The sequence below is a fragment of the Hippopotamus amphibius genome, chromosome 2 (assembly GCF_030028045.1).
Source record: "Hippopotamus amphibius kiboko isolate mHipAmp2 chromosome 2, mHipAmp2.hap2, whole genome shotgun sequence".
In the NCBI taxonomy this organism is placed as follows: Eukaryota; Metazoa; Chordata; class Mammalia; order Artiodactyla; family Hippopotamidae; genus Hippopotamus; species Hippopotamus amphibius.
In genome coordinates, this window is record NC_080187.1 from 73466254 (window position 1) to 73485727 (window position 19474).

Sequence of the window (19474 nt, forward strand, 5' to 3'; positions counted from 1 at the left end):
AAGAGGCCAAATTTAATTTCCTGAGTTACCAGGTTACCAGGGAGGAAAGATACTCTTTAGAGAGAAGCCCCCTGGAGCTGCTGTTAAACTATACTTTCCAAGAACTAGTGTGTAGCTGAGTAGGTCATCATCAATGTGGGTGACAAAGAAAAGATTTCTTTAGTAGCCTCTGTAGATATCTGGAATGTACATATTCTTTAGGGTCTCTGTATTTAGATTTAGGGATTTTTAAAATATCATTATGCTTTGATTTTGCTTTTACCTTTTTTTTTCTTGGTGCATTTGTTTATTTTCAATATGTCAGTTGGTAGAGGTAAGACTATATTTGAAATAAAGGAGAATATAGATAGCTATAAACATAATTATACCTTTAGAGGGATAGTCAATAAAATGTTAACACAGGTTTTCTCCAAGTATTGAAATTATGAATTATGAATTACTTTTAATTTCTCTGTGGTTTTTGTGTCATCCTAGTTTCTATAATCAGTATGTACAATTTATGTAAACATACACAGTATGAAAAAATTGCTTATTTATACTAATGAGAGATTTACATAGTCACTAAAAAAACAGATTAACTGGAAGACTTAATCTCACTCTTAGAAAATTCCCTTGATACAGTAACATTCTATAACTTTGCTTACAAACAAAAAAGGCAATTTCAAGGTTAATTTCATCCATTTAGATTGATGGGGTTATTAGGGATATGGAATGCAGTGCATACAGCATATATTTCAGCAGTGTACTTCTGACAATATCCCTAAAGACCTGATTGGGAAGTGTTGGCAGGATTTCAGTGTGACTACATGGAGTCATAGTTTTTAAGTGACCGTCAGAAAGTAGGTAGATTAATGTTTGATGTCAACTGATGCAAGGTTCTGTGGCAGAGTTCTGAATCTGACTATACTTTATTTAATTATTTCATTAGTGAAAACAGATGACATGCTTATCATAATTTAAGTAATAAGGTACCCAACCTAGCTGACATCCAACCAAAGCAGCTTGTTCAGAAAGAAGCATAATTAGAAGAGGTATTATGTGGCTTTTAGATAGAGTAAGAAGTTGAAAAGGGATGGTATTTCTCTGAATTTGTAGAAATGGGTATTAAAAATTGTTAACCAAGAAAGGAGCTTCAAGTCTAGGATTGCTAGTTTCTTATAAAGACACTGAGGCAGTGATGTCAGAAAACTTGATTTATAACAGATAAAGCTAACAAATTGTATACACGAATGGAAATAAAATATATAAAACCTGATATGTCTTGAGTATGAGTTTTTCTGAGGACAGTTAGGAACCCATTTTAAGTCTACAAGCTTCGTGTATGTGTGTGTGTGTGTGTGTGTGTGTCCACAGAGTTTACAATATTTCTAAGTCTCAATGTGACTTAATAGTGAAATGTGTGAATTATTTCTGCAGGTGTCCTTCTTGCCAAGTGCTCATAAATTCTATGTAGGTTCATTGAGAGGCTTCTGTATAACTTTATGGGGCTATCAATTTTCTGGTTAATTGATCTTGTACTTGATGATTCCAAACATGTTCAGCTCCATTAAATGCAATGTCATTCTTTTCCCAGGGGCCAGTTGATTTCAGTGTCTGCAGAAAGCCTGTAATATTAAAAAAAAAAGTTTTTCTATAATGCTTTGCCCTAATGTCATACACAAATTACACACACACAAAAAATCATATAATCTTGGGGTAGGAAATGCTTTTCAAAGCATGACACAAACCCTATGAATAATAAAGGGAAGAAACAAATACATTTCACAAGACACACACATACACACCTACACACACAATAAATAAAGGAATAAGGAAAAATATATTTGCAAGACATTTGAAAAGGGCTAATAATGTCTATATAAACAATGATGTGATCTGTAAAAGAAAAACTGGAAAGGTATAGACAAAATGATTCTCAAGAATTATGCAGAGAAACTTAGAAATATTTGACTTTTACTTCCTACACTTTTGTATTTTTAGCAAATCATTTGCATTATTTTGTAATAAAATATATTTTCAAGCTGAAGTCTTGTCATCCTCTTTACTTTTTTTGGTCTATTTACTCTTTTCCCCTTTTAATAATTTATAAAGAAGAAAACAATCTATATGGAAAAATGCTTCTATCTTTTTGTGTGATTCCTCAGGGAATGTGCTTATCTGCGAGCATTTTATGTGGCCTCACAGTCTTTATTTCTTACTTTCCTAGTGAAAACTTATTCAATGTATGAATACCTTAAAATAAAGAGAATATGTAATGGCTCTAGATCAAGAACCCAAAGGGTTGGCTGAACCTGCAGCAGATCCCCAGGACAGAAATGGGTGAAAATGGGGGAGGAAATATTCAGAAGAGAGAAAAGACAATGACCATATTTCTGTTTCCCAGGTGTTGACCCTGATGGGTGACAGACATCACTGATTAGAGGCCCCAGGATGTGGTGTTCTGGGGCCAGCTTACTTCCATAGAAATCTTGGTCACATGGATCTGACTGATATCTAAATTATAAGAAGAATAGGTTGGAAAAGTTATTCACAGCTGGAGGGTATGTCCTGCAAAACCCTGTGGGCAAGAGAGTGCAGGTGTGACAAACTCACATGGCAATTTGAGCATGGGGGTGGGTAGGGACAGCGGGGGATGGGGTTAGAACTGTAATTGGGGATAGAGGTGGGTTAGAGGAAATAAATCATGATGTGACTTGGGGATCAGATGCAGGTATCTGTTGTAGCCTCATATGGACAATGGTTGCAGTTCTTGGTGAATCCCTCACCTCTGAAGAATGTTCAGTTATGTCCTTCACTTTTGAAGTAATCACATTTAGTCTGCTATACTTTAAGAGTGATAAGAGGAAGTGACATCATGACTAGAAGAGTAAGAGGGCAAACTGGGTGTCCTTTTATGTCTGGTTTCTTTCACTCTGCATAATGCTTTCAAGGTTTATCTACAGGTAGCAAATATGCATACTTCATTTCCTCATTCTGGCAGTATCCTCATTGATTAAAACAAAGACTCAATCTGGTCTGAGGATGCTGGCCCTCAGTTTAGTTGATGGAACTAGTTGAAGAAGCTCACCTCTTCACACTATTCCAAGTCACCATCTAAAGACAGTTCAACGACAACAAAAGTACAAAATTCCTTTCTCTTCCCTTTAAAATAAAGCATACGAAAAATTACTTTTTATTGTAATTTTGTTGGTAACATAATTATTTTTATGAAAGTCTGATGGAGCAAGATCAGGACTATAGGGAGGATGTTTTAACACCTCAAAACGAAGTAATCCACAACAGGCTTAGGTTTCAAAAAGTTTGTGCGAGATGGGTACCGAAACAACTCACGGAAGCGCATAAACGGAAGTGTTTGGATATCTGCAAACAAAATTTGGACCAATACTCTAAGGAAGGTGAAAGTTTCTTAAAGAGAATCATTACTGGTGACCAGATATGGATTCCTCACTATGAGCCTGAGAGTGAACAGCAAAATATGGAATGGAAACGTCTTTAATCGCCAACCAAGAAAAAGTTCGAAAGTCAACCATCAGCTGGAAAATTGATGCTTACTGTTTTCTGGGATTCTCAAGGGCCAGTATTGGAACTTTATCAGGAAAAAGATTCAACAATCAACAGTGCTCATTACAGTGAGATGCTTATTGAAGAGCTGAAGCCTAAACTTCAGATTAAATGCAGAGGACTGCTGTCCAAGTATGTTGTGATCTTGCCTGACAATGCATGTCCACACACTTCTGCCCAGACTGTGAACAGTCTGCAAAAACTTCATTTTGAAGTGTTAAATCATCCTCCCTATACTCCTGATCTTGCTCCATCAGACTTTCACCTGTTTGGTCCCCTGAAGGCAGCCCTATGAGGACGAAGATTCCCTTCTGATGAAGAAGTGAAGACATTGGTGCATTCTTGGCTTGCAGCTCAGCCTAAAACATTTTTTAATGAGGGAATACAAAAGCTTGTTGACAGATGGACAAAGTGTATTGAAAAGCAAGGAGATTATGTCGAAAAATGATGTATTTGTCTTTTCTAAAAGTTAATTAAAATAAATTCTACAGCCAGAGTGCGGATGATTTTTGATTCACTCTCATACTACAGACAGCAATATAAGCATGTATAGACTTAATGCTAGGATTCAAATTCAGGGTGAACTTGATACAGAGTCATAAATATTTCTTGCAGTATTATTTATTATAACCAAAAGCTATAAACAATTAAAACTTCCTACAGGAGGCATATGGTTAAATAAATTGTAGTTAAGTCTTCACAATATCTTTTAAACCAGTATTTATTGACATGGGAATGTGGTCATGATATAACAATTTTGTTTTTAACAGACTTACAAATGGAATTCACAAAATGTGTTATCTTTTTATAAACATATACTCATATATAGGAAAATATGGGAAGGGCATGTAATAAATTGTTACTTGCTCTTATCCCCAGATGGTGAGGAGTTATACATGGTTTTTAATTTCTTTTGAAAATAGATCTTATACTCGCTAATTAAAGAAAATGAGATTGTGTTTCCTTCATCATCAAGAATAAAATGAGAAAAGAATGCTATTTGAAAGGGAAAATTATATTTCCTATGGGATTTATTTTCAATTCATAAAGATTAATGAGGTTTTTAAGTTGTTTATTGGCCTTGAATTTCCTGCAGTTCTTAAAGATAGATATTATTTTTCATATTTATCAAGAAGATAAATGCCATGAGTGATAATATTTATGTAGAAAAATAATTTTTCTTTACTATTTAGCAAAGAGGAGCTATTTCTCACTATCCACAGAAGAGAAAGACAGTAAATCTCTAGTATTTTACAACTATCAGGTCAATGCAGCACATTTTTCTATCAAAGAACGTGCCAAACTGTGAGGATGTATAATCCCTTCAAATGCTTCTGTAGAAAAATGCCAATAGCTTCTCTCCATAAACTGGGAAAGAAGGATGCGTTGTCATGAATGATGAGGAGAGGAAAGCACTATGTCAATAAAGTGACATTTTTAGAATTTCAACTACATGAAAAAAGAGATGTCAGTGTGGATTTTTTTTTTTTTTTTTGGTGATGTATTAAGAATTTATAGTCTTAGATGTCACTTATATAGTGTTATTATTTTACTATATTAATTCTTTTAAGCCCATTCATATAATCAGAAACCGTTTCATAATACCTATTAATAACTGCCTTGTGCAAGCTGTGTTCTAAACCTTGGGAATACAAATTTAATTAGCTCTAGAGAAACTCACAGTCAAGAAGACCTTATTGCACCTATGTCCAAAAAGGATTTGAAGCAATTACAGAGAAAACACAATTATAATGCCTGTGCCTGCCTTTGTTACCAGGAAACAATTAGATTTGAAGCATTGCAAATATCTCCATATCCTGAATCAGGTCCTGTTCTTTCTCCTTCAGTCTAATCTGGCATCTTGACGTACACAGATTTGTTGACACAAAACAATAAGCAAGTTAAGCTTAATTTGGTGGCTGGTATGTGAAGTAGGTAATTCCCAGTTCACGCATCCAATTATTGAAATGTCCATCACCTCAATCACAAATGTTAAAAGAGTGAGCTCCGTGGGAGACTTGTTGACTTAATAGCATGCCCATTTGAGACCTGACTCAAGAAAGCATAGTGGAAACTCTTATTTAATATTGATTATTATTATTGCAATATTTATTGTCAATTATTTTTTGCCAGTTTAGAGAAAGATGAATATACACTATCAATAAATGTATGAAAAATTTCTCTAGATCTTGAATCTAAAAAACAAAACAAAACAAAAAGAGATTATTATCATCTTAGTGAACATTTAAAACACAGTTATATCCAGTGCAGGTGAAGTTGGGAGAATTGTTAACTCTCAGATACTGTTAGTGGGTTTGCAAACTGATACAAGTTTTTTTTTGTTTTTTTATTTCTGTTTTTTGGCTTTTTTTGCAGAGCAATTTGACAATGACTCTCATGTTAAGGTGGAACTTCTACCCATCCCACCACTGGGGTACCTACCATAATAGGCTTTTTTCCTTGTGCTCTCTTCTCTGGTCTGTTTTTTCATTGCAGTTCTGTCCTACTTGTTTCTTTCAGTGGCCAAAGGGTTGACAAATTCCTTACTTATTATAGGACAGAATAATATCTTTCACTGTGGGAGTTGCTTTCCTCACAACAGGATATCTTCTGAGTTATTTGGGGGCATACCCAGTATCTCTTTTATATACCAAAATGATGCACTTGGATTCTGTTTCCTGTGTATATAATGCATACATTTCTGCTACTCTTTACAATGGTTAGATCAGATTGCAGTGGGAGAAAGCATCTTTTCTTATCTCCAGCCCCTGACCATTTCAATGCTTTAAAGATGAAAGGAGTTGGTATATCCATACATAGTCTTAGATTTAGGCTGAAGTTATTTCCTGCATAGCGTGGTCCCTCTACAGCTGATAACCGGACCTCCTCCTGGATGTTAGGAAGTCCTTACAGAGAATGGGACACTAAGGGGTTAGAGTCAGTAGTCTGCTCTAAGTCTTTGCTGTACTATTTGTCAGAATGCTTTTGTGTTGTGACCACCTGCAGAAAGAGAGAAATTCAATAATTCACGGAAAGAGAATCTTAGCAGACTCCTGAGAACTAGCAATAACCCAAGGTAAAGAGGAAGAATCGAATCCAGCACATTTGCTGAGGCAGGTCCCAGAGCATCCGCCATTGGGTCCCAGAGCATCCGCCATGAATACAGGGGAACACAGTGATGGTAGAAGCATTCTCTGAATGCGTTTCAGGCACCAATCTTATAATAAAGATGGATCTGAATAGTAGAGGGGCAAATGTAACTTTGACAATGCCTGAGTTGTATCAAAGATAAAAGCATTATTCATTATTATGGTGATGTTTGTTTTCAGATTTGGTATCATTAAAAGTCAATGACTATTTTTCAGCCTTTCTCAGTTCAATGATAGAGATTATTTCCAGTAAAAGTAAGGACTATGACATGTTACAAAGGGATCAAGCAGTTCCACTGGGTTTTGATAGGTCCCATCTCTGAGAAACGCATTTCTCAAAAGGTACTGACATAGCACTGTGTTCCTAGAGGGGCCAGCAGGGAGCAAAGGGGGCTAAAGATTTATAGTTATGTAGCATATGGTTATGGAACTGAGGAAGTTTAGGTTCTGATATCTATACAGATATTGGTTTGATAGTTTTAAGCAGATAACTGAAGAACCATTATGTAGAAGAGATAACATATGCATATACAGAACACGTGCATATAAGTATAGTCATATATAACATGGAGATGTGTGTATGTGTGTATGCACTATGCATAATATAATGTATAATAAATGTAAATATAATACCAAAACAACCTACGACCCATCTTTACCATTCAATATTAACTTGCTCTCTGGGTAGTCCCGGCTTTAAGAGAGGCTGGAAAAAGATATTGGGTGTAGGAAACTGGGATTGCTCTGATAGTTTGAACCAATCACAACTCATCCACCAAGACTGGTATTTTGCTGCTTTTTTAAAAAACAGGCTGTGTTCTGAGATGCATGAAGAAAAAGGGTGGCAACTGGGGGGTTGCCTGCCTTTAATGTTGCCTCACGTTGTTCTGCCCTGATTTCCTGTCTCCTGATGCCTTGTAAGAGCCCCAAGGGGAAGACATGGTTTTGGTAAAATTTTGATCACCTGAGTCCAAGGTCAAGCCCACTGATAGCCAAAAGTACATATCTTGTTTTGTTGTGCCTCCGTTTTTTTGTGCTTAGAAGATGCGACTTTTACCAACTGAAGTTTTGAGGCAAGTCTGCATCAAGCAAATCTATCAGTGCCATTTTTCCAACAGCCTTTGCTCATTTTGTGTTTCTGTGTCATGTTTTAGTAATTCTTACAATATTTAAAACTTTCATTATTGTGTTTGTTATGGTGAGCTGAAGGCTCAGATGATGGTGACCATTTTTTTTTAATTTTTTAAATTTTATTTATTTATTATTTTTTGGGAGGTACACCACATTCAATCATCTGTTTTTATACACATATCCCTGTATTCCCTCCCTTCCTTGACTCCCCCACCTCGAGTCCCCCCCACCCACCCTGCCCCAGTCCTCTAAGGCATCTTCCATCCTCGAGTTGGACTCCCTTTGTTATACAACAACTTCCCACTGACTGACCATTTTTTAATGTATGTACTTCTTTTAGACATAATGCTATTGCACACTTACTTGACTACAGTATCAGTTTTATTTGCACTAAGAAACCAAAAAAATTTTGTGGAACTCACTTTATTACGATGTTTTCTTTATCACACTGGTCTGGAATGGAACCCACAATAGCACCGAGGTATAATCTGTAGTTGATTGTTAAACAAAATTAATAAATTGATGAAAGTTGATGTCAGGGTCCTTTTCAAAACCTCTGAATCACCTCTAAGAAAAATTTGCAAGCTGTCTGAGCAGCGAGCTTTCCCACATAATCTACACCCAGCTGTCAGTTTTACCCCATGCCATTCCCTGTGTCTGGTATGCTTTTCCTTGTCAGGGTCTCAATACCACAGAGTCTCTTCAGTAAGGTGTGATTTATACGTTCCATACCCACTCTTTGTTGAGCTTGCTCTGGCTGACCCAGACAGAATACATGCCTTTTCCTTCTGGGTTTCTCTGTTCCTTGCTCTTCCTGCGCTTTGCTGTGTCAGCATGTTTATCCTCTGCTGAACTCTAAGCTTCTTGAGTGAAATGTTAGATGTATCACTAACATTTAGCATAGTGCCTGTCGCAGTGTTTGATAATGATATTTTATTTTTCATTTACATATTTAATTTTCTATTGACGAATCGTTGATTTATAATATTAGTTTCAGGTGTAGAGTGTAGTGATTCATTATGTTTATAGATTATACTCCATTTAAAGTTGTTATAAAATATTGGCTATATTTCCTGTGCTGTACATTACATCCTTGTATCTCATTTATTTTATACTTACCAGTTCGTACGTCTTAATCTCTTTCCCTTATCTTGCACCTCCCCCCACCCTTCTCCCCACTGATAACCACTAATTTGTTCTCTGTATCTGTGAGTCTTTCTGTTTTGTTATATTCATTCATTTGTTTTAATTTTTCAGATCCTATATATAAATGAAAACATATATTTTCATTTGTTTTTCTCTGTCCAATTTAATTCACTAAGTATAATACCCTCCAAGTCCATCCATGTTGTTGCAAATGGCAAAGTTTCGTTCTTTTTTATGGCTAAGTAATATTTTATTGTATGTGTGTGTATACCTGTATGTGTACACATATATACCTATATACATACATATACATACATATATATACATATATATACACATATATCTATAGAAGAGGATTGTGACACATAATTGGTAATCTCAGAATTTTTCCCCATGTATGCGCAAAATCTAGACTGCACTTATTTTTCTTATACTTCAACAGTTTTCCTCTAGCAAAATAAATTTAGTTTGGGATTAAAAATATATATGTAAAAAATATATATATGTCTATATCTCACATCTCCTTTATCCATTTGCCTGTTGGTGAACACTTAGGTAGTTTCCATATCTTGGCTATTATGAATAATGCTACAATGAATATTGGGGTACATATATCTTTTTGAATTAGTGTTTTTGTTTCTTCAGAAATATACCCAGGAGTGGAATTGCTGGATTATATGATAGTTCTATTTTTAATTTTTTGAGGAACCTCCGTATATTTTCCATAGTGTCTGCACCAATTTACATTCCTACCAGCAGTGTACAAGGGTTCCACATTTTTGCCAACAGTTATTATTTTGTCTTTTTGGTGATAGTTATTCTGACATGTGTGAGGTGACATTTCATTGTGGTTTTGATTTTCATTTCCCTGAAGATTAGTGATGTTGACCATATTTTCATGTGCTTGTTGGCCATCTGTATGTCTTTGGAGAAATGTCTATTCAGGTCTTCCACCCAGTTTTTAATTGGGTTGTTGTTGTTTTGTTGTTGCTGTTTGATATTGTTTATGAGTTCTTTATATATTTTGTATGTTAACCCCTTATCAGACATGTCATTTGCAAATATTTCCTCTAATTAATTCAGTAGGTTGTCTTTTTATTTTATTGATGGTTTCCTTCACTGTGAAAAAGCTTTGAAGTTTGATTATATCCCATTTGTTTATTTATTTATTTTTGTTTCCCTTGCCTCAGGAGACAGATCCAAAAAGGTATTGATAAGACTGATGTCAAAGAGTGTACTGCCTGTGTTTTATTCTAGGAGTGTTCTGGTTTCTGGTCTTACATTTAGGTCTGTAATCCATTTTGAGTTTACTTTTATAAATGTTTTAATCTCATTCTTTTACATATAGCTGTCCAGTTTTCCCAACCACTTATTGAAGACACTGGCTTTTCCCCGTTGTATATTTTTGCCTCCTTTTTCATAAATTAATTGACCATATGTATGTGGGTTTATTTTTGGGCTCTCTATTTTGTTCCATTGATCTATGTGTCTGTTTTTTGTGTGTGTGCCAGTACCATACTGTTTTGATTACTGTAGCTTTGTAGTATAGTCTGAAGTCAGGAAGAATGATACTTCCAACTTCATTCTTTTTCTCAGGATTGCTTTGGTTATTTGGGCTCTTTTGTGGTTCCATACAGATTTTAGGACTGTTTGTTCTAGTTCTGTGAAAAATATCATGGGTATTTTGATAGGAATTTCATTGAGTCCGTAGATTGCTTTGGGTAGTATGGACATTTTAACAGCACTAATTCTAATTCATGAACACAGGATATTTTTCCATTTATTTGTATTGTCTTCAATTTCCCTTATCAATGTATTATATTAGAGTTTGCAAGTATAGGTCTTTTGCCTCTTTGATTAAGTTTATTCCTAGGTATTTTATTCTTTTTGATGTGATTGTAAATGGGATTGATTTCTTGCTTTCTCTTTCTGCTAGTTCATTATTAGTGTATAGAAAGCAAAAAAAAAAAAAAAAAACTTCTGTATTTTAATCTTGTATCCTGCAACTTTATTGAATTCATTTACTAGTTCTAACAGTATTTTGGTGGAGACTTAGGGTTTTCTATGTATAGCATCATGTCATCTGCAAATAGTTTTACTTCTTCTTTTATAACTTGGATACCTTTTATTTCTTTATCTTGTTGGATTGCTGTGGTTAGGACTTCCAATACTATGTTAAATATAAATGATGAGAGTGGAAATCCTTGTCTTATTCCTGCTTTTAGTGGAAAAGCTTTTTTTCACCATTGGTAGTTGTATTTTAAAATTATATACTCAGTTTGCTGTGTAGTTCCTATTTGAAAACTCTAAAAGATACATGTGAGCACTAGGAAAGAAAACTTCAAGAGAGTTAGCTTCCCTCAAAGAGATACAAGAGTAGCATAAGATTCATTGCCTTTTTCAAGTCCCTGTTTTGTGATAACTGAAATATATTTCAATTTTTCCCAACTTTCAGACCTGGTCATCATTAACTGTATTTTTTTCAGAAACAATGTTAAAATTTGTGCTGCTAAAATTGCCACCTTTGGCTTGAGTCAAATTTTATGAAAAGCTTAATTGTCTTTATTTTGACTTTTTCATGCTTATTTAAATTTATGAAGAGAGTTTCTAGTCTCTCATATTATCAAAGTCCAAACAACAATTTTTCTAAAGAGGAATATCTCAGGGCCAGTTGTTACAGCAATTATCAATTATATTTGGCTTCATTTAATTGTTTGCAAAATTAGCTTTTAAAAGTACCATTTAATTTTCTTTCCAGTCTCACTTCTCAAGAAGGTAATTAATGGACTAACTATAATTAAATATGAATGATAAAGCACAGGGAACTTTTAAATGAAATCATCACTGAACTTCTTCTGTGCTATCTATCAATTGTAACTCAGGTACTGAAGGCATTGAATACATTAGAGGACTCAATGCTCTCCTACTCTCACTACCTCCCACCCCATTTTATCACTGCTTGCAGTTATGTCTAATTTGTTAATGTAATCAGAATGTCCCATCTGAGTTAATTTCTCAAGCTTGTAAGCTCTCAAAAACGTATTTAAAAATACTGCAGGAACTGCAAAAAAATTCATGTCAAGATTGATCTGTCTAATCCCTGAAGATTAGGCCCTGATGAGAAAAATATGTCCTGCTGCAAAATATGTCAACATCCATTTTATACTCCAGGTAGCACCTGTACCTGCAGCCCACACCTCCAACTCACGTTGAGGTATATGACTTTGAGAAATACAAAAAGTACTTTCTCTCTAGAAAAATTTGGGGCAATCCACTAAAAATATCTCTGAATCTCCCTCCTAGAGGGTTATAGAGATATAAAATATGTCTATTACCTTGATTGTGGTGATGGTTTCACAGGTGTATGCATATGTTCAAACTTATCTAATGTATACACTAAATATGTGCAGTTTTTAAATATCAACTATAACTTGGTAAAGCTGTTTAAAAACTAGAATTCATCTTGAAGGGGGTGTTCATTTTCTTGGAAAACATTACCACAAATATAGAAACTTAAAACTCCTTTAGTAACTCACAGTTCTACAGGGCAGGCATGGTGTGGCGGGGTTCCCTGCTCAGGTGCTTAAATGGTTGAAATCTCAATGTCCTCATCTGGCTTCTGAGGCTCTCTTCTAGTCTCACATGATTGAGTCAGAATTCAGCTCCTTGCGGTTATAGAACTGAGGTTCCTGTCTCCTTGATGGCTGTCAGCTGGAAGCCACTTTGCATATCCCTTGTCACATGACCCTTTCAATCTTCAAAACATGTGATGTAGAACCTTTCTGTAATAGTCTGCTGGGGCTGCCACAACAAAACACCACAGACTGGGTGGCTTAAACAACAGAAGTTTATTTTCTCACAGTTCTGGAGGCTACAAATCCAATATCAAAGTACTTTCTGAGTTGGTTTCCAGTGAAAGCCTCTCTTCCTGACTTGTAGATGTCTACCTTCTTGCTGTGGCCTCTGTGTGTGTGCAGAAAGGGGGGTGGTCTCTGGTGTCCCTTTGTCTTAAAAGACCCTAGTTATAACACATTAAGTCCTCATTCTATAACCTCATTTAACCTTCATTACCTTCTTATGACTGTCTCCAAATACAGTCATATTGGGGGTTAGGGTCTCAGCATATGAGTTTGGGGAAGACACAATTCAGCCTGCAATACTTCCTCATGTCAAATTCTTCTCATGCTTTGAAACTCTCTCACCAGGGAAAGTCTAGTGTCTATTAAGGTTAGGTTGTATGGTTAGGTCAGATGCACTAAGAATCTCTCAAAGTCAACTGATTTGGGACCTTAATTTTGGAAAACCTGCTCAGAGCAGCAGCTTAGACTAGTTTTAAACAGAATAACTGTAAGTTTATAAGGTGAATGGAGAATGTGTGTTATAGGGGTAAGAATCTTGGGGTCCATCTTTGAATTGGCCAACCTCACTGAGTCAAAGGATATGATGCATATTGTCATGTGGCACTGGTGTGATGTTTTAAAACTGGAAGTAGACTGGACAGTCAATGTCAGCCCTGCTACTAACTGACTGGGCAAATCACATTACCTCTCTGGGCTTTAGTTTTCTTGTCTGGAAAACGAGACAAACGACCCCTGTTGTTTTAATGCTCTGATCTGATATGTTGCTTTTTAGGAAGCAAGAATCACCTTTTTTTGCTGCTTGCCAGTTTTCCTTTCTTTTGCATTTTGTCCTACTGGTGTGTATTGCTATGCACTGACAGCAGTGGCAATTTTCTTAAAGTTTAAGATAGGATGATGGCACAAAGATGGAAAAAAAGTATAGCTTAATTCTCCTCTTCTAAAAAACATCATGATGGAGAGAATTCCCAGGGCACTTTAGATTGCTTCATGACTTGTAATTTGCCCCATAGCTTCTTTAGATGGTAGTAGCTCATATCCATGAGGCTATATTTCAATACTAGATGACAGGCATTTCGAGAGATTTCAGTAGTTTTTAGTGTTGCCCTTGTCATTTAATAGGCTCCTTCAAAAGAGCAGAACACAGCATGGTAGTACAGAGTCCTGTGCTGTGAATGTCTGATCTCTTGTTTTTTATATTGTATGACTACAACCTAACTCTTGAGGGTTCATGGTGCTTATTTTCCCATTCTAATTTATCAGCACCACCTCTGCTTTTCTCTTCAGAGCTGCCACTCCCCTGCGGTGCTCACCAACGCATTGTCAACAGCCTTTCTTGAATTTACACAGCACTGCCAGTCATCCTGACTGCCCAAAGGAAAAGAAGAAGGAATTCACTTCCATCTTTTTTCTTTATCAGCTTGTAGTGATTCTTGTTAAACAACAACAACAACAACAACAACAACAAACCTCTTCAGCTTTTCAAACAAAAATGGCTGTGCAGCATCCACTGTTTTACATTATCCAGTGGTACATTTCCCTAAGTTGTTTTAGGAGTATAGGGCCTTTGCATACTGTTTCAATGGACCTTGAGTACTTATCTATGGTAGGAGATTATGTTTGGAACTAACGCAGAGAAAAATGTTCATGATACTTAACTGGCTCTGTTCTTTGAGATGATGGCATTTGATTATTCCACTGGACAATTATAATTTCTATCTTGGTATTGCATTATATTCCTGTTTCATCCACCCAATGTAGCAGGTGATAATAATGGTGTATGCTAACTTCTAAAGGCATTTCCTAGGTGTCAGGCACTGGACTAAGCACTTTACATATATTACCTCATTTACTCCTAATAAAAGCACAGTTATGTAGGTGTTGTGATTATCCTATTTTACATATGAAGAAACTGAATGCACAGAGCCTAGGTAACCCTGTCCAGCTCACAGAAATAATAGGTTGCAGAGATAATGGCTGAACCAATTATTTCTGAAACCAGAGATTGTTTTCTGTTGAAACACATTATGAAATATTCTAACAGGTGTTAAATTTTTTTTGCCTAGAAACACATTATGTTGGTTGGTCTGCCACGGTATGGTAGACAGAGCAAAGGCTAAGGATCTATACAGCATTGGATTCAAATTCAATTCCCGTCACTGAATAGTTTTATGTCTGTGTCTAAAGTATTTACTCTTTATACCTTGGTTTCCTTATCTCTCAGAGAAGAAATAAAACATTCCATGATAAGTGTATATATATATATATATATATATATATATATATATATATATATATTAATTCACATGACATATGCAGTCAATTAAAAATGGCTATGGGATCTCTGTATTGAGGATGCTGTTGCCATTCAATAGGACACTATTGTGATAGATTAGTGAAGTCTGCAATGAATACTGAGTTCTCTAGAGCCATCATGGATACTCCATATTGGCTTTCCCTAGGCTAGTACATAATGGAATCTGAGAGAGAAGCGATAAGGGCTCCCTTCTCCTATTGTTAGATTTTCTAATTCCATGAGTGTATATTTAGATTGCAATTCAGCATTTAAGCTTCTTTTCTTTGTCAAACATTGAATGAGCTGCTACGTGAAATAAGATGAAGTATGATCACTGGGTTTTAAGTGTTCATGTTTAAGTCTAATTGTAGTATGGAAGAAGAAAGAAAAGAAGTCAGGTAACAGCTAGCTTTGGTTGGGGAACAGTACCATAAAAATGCAAAAATTCTCAATCCGTTATTTTATATCAGAGTAATCACTTGCACCATAATTCTAGAACTTTCATGGAAATTAATAGGTAAAATGTCAGCAGCACCAAGGCATAATCTGACAGGTTAAAATTATTTTGCTCTTCTGTCAATATTTTCAGCACATGTAAACTCTTTAATCTTCCCCTGTTCCCCTAATTTATTTCCTATGCTGTCCTATCCCAAAGTATTGGCCCAGTATACCTGAATGGAGCTTATCCTAGAGAAAGATTCAGACAAAAGAAGAAGTCCCCGAGTGAATACTTATAGGGGATTTCATTTTATTTGTCTCCAGGCCCAGACTGGGCCTAAGATAGGTGTCACTCGCTACAGCTTGATGTCAGCGGGACCCTCTTTGTGCTGTGGTTAGCCTCATGCAGCTTTAAGTGTCCTGGGACATCAGCTGATAGAAACGGACTGAGACTGAGCTACATTTCCAAGCACCTTCCAGAGGTGCTCACATAACTGGTGCCCCTCAGAGCCACAACACCCCATTTGCCATCTCCTTACCCTGGTGTGCTTGAGAACCAGCTCAGCTTTCCTTTCTCAGATGTGACTTTTCCAAGTTCATAGGATGACTGTTCATAGGCTGGACAGAGCAGGTCACATTCTAGACCTCAGATAACATATGTGAAGAGAGGAGGGAATTGTCTTTTCTTCAAACTAGTATTTTCTTTCCAAAGACTATTTGGGCACTGGATAGCCTTGCATATGTATAGCTGTTTAACCTAACTGGAGGTACATAGGTAAATAAGTTATCATTCACTGGCTCTAGGAGGGTTAGCTCCTAGCCCCTATTAGAATGATTAGTTTTAGCTCTTCATCTAGGAGCTTGATGAAATAAGTTGGCTCTGAAGGCAGGGAATGCATGTGCCTGAGTGTACAATTGACCCTTGAACAACAGAAGGGGGTTAAGGGTGTTGACCCTCCACACAGTCAAAAATCTGCATTCAGTTTAACAGTTGGTCTTCTGCATTTCCTCAGTATCCCCAGTTGCCCATGTGTAGATTCAACCAACTAGAGATACTGTAGTACTGTAGCATTTACTACTGAAAAAAAACTCACATATAAGTGGACCCGTGCAGTTCAAACCCATGTTGTTCAAGGTTAAGCTGTCTATGTGTGTGCGTTTCATACATCCTTTACCTAACGCATCTCACTTTGTGTTGAGTATCTTGGTTTTTAGAGGCTTAGCAGTTTCCATTACACTTGAAATATTTAATTGGAGGGAATAATGATTATGACTCTGGCTTTAGTTTACGTTAATTATGAAAACAGAGATATTGAGTTCTTTCATAGCATATCTAATTTTGTGAATAACTATAATCAATTTTTAAAAGAATTTGATCTATTAATGCATTTACCTTTTTTCCAGAAAAATTGAATATCTTTCAAAAACTCTGTTTTTCATTATCATGCCTAAATAATGTCACCTGCTCCTTCAAAGACTTGAAGAATAAGATAGCTTGGGTCTCTTAGAAATATCCTTCCCTGATATGATCTTGCTAACTTTTGTCTTTTTTCTCAGCTACGTATTACTTGATTCTAACATAAAGTTATCGATATGTTCACTTAGAAATGTTGTAAAGATGGTTTGATCACACACACAAAATATATATATTAATAATCTGGCTATCCTTAGAATAACTTGGCCTAACTTTTAGGCTCTAATGTAACTGCTGCAATTAAGAAATTTCATTTGTCAAATATTTATGCACTGCAATCTATGTGCCAGACTCTGCTCTAAGTTTTAGGGAGACTATGTACATAAACAGCATGCACACACACACTCACTCACTCACTCACTCACTATTGAGGAGCTGCCTGTATTAGGTTTTTACTGCTGCACTAACAAATTACCACAAAATTAGTGGCTTAAAATAAATTCATTGTCTCACATTTTCTTGGGGCCAGGACACAGAGTGGCTCACTTGGTTCTTTTCTTAGAGTTCTTCAAGGCCAAACTCAAGATGTCAGCAAAAGTATATCCCTGTCGGGAGGCTCTGTCAGAGAATCTTCTTTCCATGCTCATTCAGGTTGTTGACAGAATTCAGTTCCGAGTGGTTGTAGGACTGAAGTCTCAGTTTCCTTGCTGATCTCACCTTCCCAGGACTGCTGGCATGGCTCATGGTCCTCCTTAAAGCCAATAAATGCAGGGAATCAAATCTCTAAAGTTACCTCCTACTTTGTTCTTCTTCTGTCTCTAACTGCCTCTTTAGCCTTCTTCTTCTACATTTGAGGCTTCATGTGATTATATTAACACACCAGAAAGTCCAGGATAATCTTACTTAAAGCTCAACTGATTAGTTAGCTTAATCTCATCTACAAAGCCCCTTCCCAGCTTACTGTTTGATTGAATAGCCAGGGGATCCGAATCTGGGGGGAAATCAGACTTCTGCCTACCACACTGCCTGTTCTCTATGGCATTTTGAAGTTTTGTTTCCAGACAGTAGTTTGACCCATAGACTACCAAAGTGCAGGTAATGAGAAGTGATTTGCATTATTTTTTCATTGCCATCTTTCAATCATCAGCAAGTATCTTAGAGGCACACATGTGTTTCCTTATAACAAGTATACCAATAATGGAATTGTCAAAACAAACTCATCTTTTATTTTATCTAGTTCTCAATAATAATAGTAAAGAGTGAATAACAGTGAGGCGGCTTTCAAAAAAGTAAAAGATAATGAGTGAGTAATGGGAATGCAATTTGCTATAAAGTGATGTCTGACTCAGACTGGGTCTTATTGTTCCCAAAGGCTTCCAAGAGGATTATTTGAATTGGACTGAAGAATATTTGGAGAATAAAAGAAATGCATTCTGAATCATTAGAGAAGATGTTTGGCATAATCTCACAGATATTCCTTACCTTTAATATTTTCATGTGAAAACTTCCTCAGGGAGTCAGAAGTTAGAAAGATCATTGTCCCAAACCTGCTGAAAATGATCTCAAGCTGTTCAAAATACAGTATGTCTTGTCATATGAGCGGTCAAGATTATACCCTTGATAAGTCAAATTCTGATTTATCTTTTCTGTAAAATTATTTTTGAGGGTACGTAGAGGTGGCAGCACGGGTGATGGTGATAAGGTAATGAGAATGAAAAGGGAAGGAGAATATCTATGCTGTTCGTGTGTGTATGTATTAGAATATGTGTGTAATGGGATATTAGAATATTAGAAATGGAAAACATTTTGGATAAACAACATAATTATAATGCAAAAGTTCTTAATTAGTGTCATGTAATTATTTATAGCAGTTCAAATAAGCCAGTGGTTTTTTAAATATTTTTATAGGTTAGTTTTCACAGAAAATAATTTTATGTATTTTGTAGGTTATACAGTAATACTAGCTCTTGTGTCAAGGCAAACATATGCTTGCTAAATGCAGTTTCCTTTAGAGTATATTCTTAGCCCTGTGAATATTTTTCCTCCCTTTAAAACATATTAATAATAGTCTACGGTAACAGTAGTTTTTATGTGTCCACAAAACTTGTTACTTTTATTTAAGATTTCCAATAATGACATTGATGTTGTGAAAGAACCCTTCAAAAATACTGGTTTGCAGAAATAACATAAATAATTGAAATTTGGGCTATTCTTTTTCTTAATTACACAGAAAATGACCTGTGAGATGTAGGGGGTGGGTGTGTGTGTGTGTCAGGGTGAACCTAATATTTGAAATCAAATTTCATGCATATTCAACATGTAAAATAAGTTACCAAGTGTCTAAAATGCACTCAGTGCATATGTAAGAGGAAATAATTTTGAAACAGAGAGACACGATCCTGACTTTTGAGAAGTAAAGTTTAATTGGGTAAAAAATGGTTTAAAAATCAAAAAGCCTGGGTAAAGACCTGTATGTGAAAGC